This window comes from Lycium ferocissimum, chromosome 3, assembly GCF_029784015.1.
Source record: "Lycium ferocissimum isolate CSIRO_LF1 chromosome 3, AGI_CSIRO_Lferr_CH_V1, whole genome shotgun sequence".
Classification (NCBI taxonomy): Eukaryota; Viridiplantae; Streptophyta; class Magnoliopsida; order Solanales; family Solanaceae; genus Lycium; species Lycium ferocissimum.
This window is the reverse complement of record NC_081344.1, coordinates 42,550,216-42,553,226: the sequence shown is the minus strand read 5'-3', so window position 1 is coordinate 42,553,226 and position 3,011 is coordinate 42,550,216.

Below are 3,011 nucleotides of genomic sequence, written 5' to 3'. Positions count from 1 at the left end.
TTAAAATGAATCCAGTAACTAAACTAACCCCTATGGAATTGCTTGTTGGTTATTTAATCTTGTTAGAAGCTGTTTAAGACTGGCCATTATCCTTGTTGATTATTTGTGCACTTCTGTGCCTTGTTGACCCTCCTTTACCTATACCTCCTCACTATCTAAATCCTACTATTTGCCTTTAGCCATCTTAACATACATTTTGTTCTTTCTTAAGCTATGCCACTGCTTGAAAAATTGTAGCTTAGTGTTTTGTCTCGATTCTTTCATTATCCGAATTATTTTCTAGCCCCGTTTTTTTTTTTTTTTTTTTTTTTTTTTTTTTTGGAAATGTCTCTAGAGTTTGAATTTGAGTTTAATGGTTCATTTGAGGTCATTTTGATGTTGAGTAGATCACTGCTTTGCCTTAGTAGAAATTCTAGGATCTTGTCTACTTTTAAAACCAATTATAAGTCTCATGTTTTTGATAAACATGGTTTCCGGGGATCTTGATCTAACCTTTTGGTTCGGGGGATTAAAGTTGTTTGTCGAGGTGTATACCGAATATATATGAGGGTATGCAAGAATTGTTTTGCTCTCCTAGAGAGTTGTATATCGTTGCATATTCGCATACATAGTGGCTTCCACACTTAGAGAAATTTTGAGGTTCTAACCTTGGGCTTCCAGCTCCGGGCCTTGATGACCTCGGCTCGCCAATCGCTTTTGTGTTTTCGATTCTAGTAGCTTCCTAGTCTTTATCGGGCTTCCTTTGCGTATTGGTATAAATTTCGGGAAAGTTATATTTATATCGGGCTAGGCCCAAATATTATGTAATTAAATTTTTGGCTATGTAATAACCATGTCTAGTTTAATTCATCGTACTTAGTTTACTTGTGGATGTATTCTAATGTCATGTATACCCTTGTTTCCTTGTCCACCCAAAACCCGTTGGTCGGGGCCCACTAACGTATCTAGATCGAGTCAACCTTTCTCTTGGAGCAAAATGGAGCATACGTTGGATTTAAGGCTTATAACCCGATTGCATAAATATTTTCCTTTTGGGTCGACCTAAACTCTCTATCTCCATTAGTATGTACTTTAAATTATTATTTGCTACAATTATTATGTCAATTGGAGCCCTTATAAGATTATCACGTATTTTAAAGTCGCCAAAAAATGAATTTGCTAAAAAAATTAAAGACTAATTTTGAGACATTAACGCAAGCTTTAGGCCGATTTGGAAACAAGGACTAAAATCGCTGATTTTTATGAAATTAAGGACTAAATTGAGCGTTTATGAGACTCGTGGACTGGTGCCATATGGATCGATTCAGACCGATGTTCAGAATTGGTAGGACTCATTGTGACTATTTAGACTCGGACAAAAACAAAACTTGACTAAAAGTTGACAAAAATAGAATAAAAATGGACTATATATGTAGAATACGATTAATATACGAACTATAATAGTATGCCTAAATTTTTTTTTCTAAAAAACTACTTCTATACTTAAAAAAATATTTTTTTTTCAAAACTATTTTGGGGTGGACTTACGTAGGGTTCTAGGCGGGTTAAGAGCCTTCGGTATTAGCCTAAGTGTTCTAGTTCGAAATCCAAACGCTCAATTTCGGCAAAACTTACTACTCGTTTCTGAAGTGTGATATATGAATGAACCAAACTTTACCACTTAGAGAAATTGGGCAAAACTTTACCACTTTGTTGCGGAAATATAAACCAAACAGTTTTTCACTATAAACAAATTGTATCTATAAAGGCATACTATTAGAACTCATAGGTCAACCATATTTTACGGATCTTTAATATTGGGATGCCTAACACCTTCTCCGGGAGATCACCAGAACCCTTACCTATACTTTGGTTAGATTAAGATTCTTTTAAAATTTAACCATTTTGAATGAACCCTTTTCGAACTAGTTTTCCTAATTTCCTAAAAATTAGGTGGTAACTCTAAAATAAAGTCCATTTAGAGCACCATTACGTAGGTATATTTTTCTTTTTTCCGATACGATTGACAACCGTACTTTCCCGAGACACTTTCCTTTTTAAATGAGGCAAGTGCAACTACGAATCAGAAAAAATATCGACCCGCTACAAGGCATTACTCGCACAATAGTCATAACTCGCAGGGGACCCATGGCGTCCATGTACCACTCGCTCCGGAAAAGACCTCGGATCACTAGTTCACAAATAGGCCACATCCTCGCCCCCTGTCAGATGTGCCTTATATACATATATATATATATATATATATATATAAAAGATGAGTCTCAAAATATGGTTCTTATCACGACCCGACTACGGCCACGACGGTATCCGGGCTAACCACCGAACACCGCTCATGCCGTTACTTATCTCGCTTCTCATTTATGCTATATGCTCATAATCATATAAACCTATCATCATTTGCAACGCATTTACTTATATAAACGTAAGCCCTTCGGCTATCAAAATAATATATATATACATACATGAATATACATGAAGACCGTGGGACCATACTACCCACACTGCGTATCTACGAGCCTCTACTAGAGTGCTAGACATATGGACGGACAGACCCCGTCGTGCCCAATCATGACTATACACACATATATATATACCAAAATAATAATCAATGGCACCTCCGAAAAATAGAGTGCTCTCTAATCACCGCTAGCTCCTATGAGTCCGGATCACCTCCCCGTCTAGAATAATAAGCTTCTTCTAGAATTCGACGGCGACTCGCCACATCCGGAACACATAACCTATTCTCGGTACTCGAGAACTCCATCCGTTGAGACTTCAAATAGTGACTTTTCTTTTGGAAACTTCGCACCTTTATAATACTTCAATTTGGGATCCTCGTGTTGGCGCTCTTTTATTTCTGCATCCAAGGATGAAACTGTTGGATTGTTAACACTGACTCCTGCATTGCCTGAATCAATTATGCGCACTCCAAGGTTAGCTAGTTGATGGAGTTCATGAATCATTTCTTTCTTCTCCAAAGGCACCTCACATAGGCTACCCATAGATCGGCG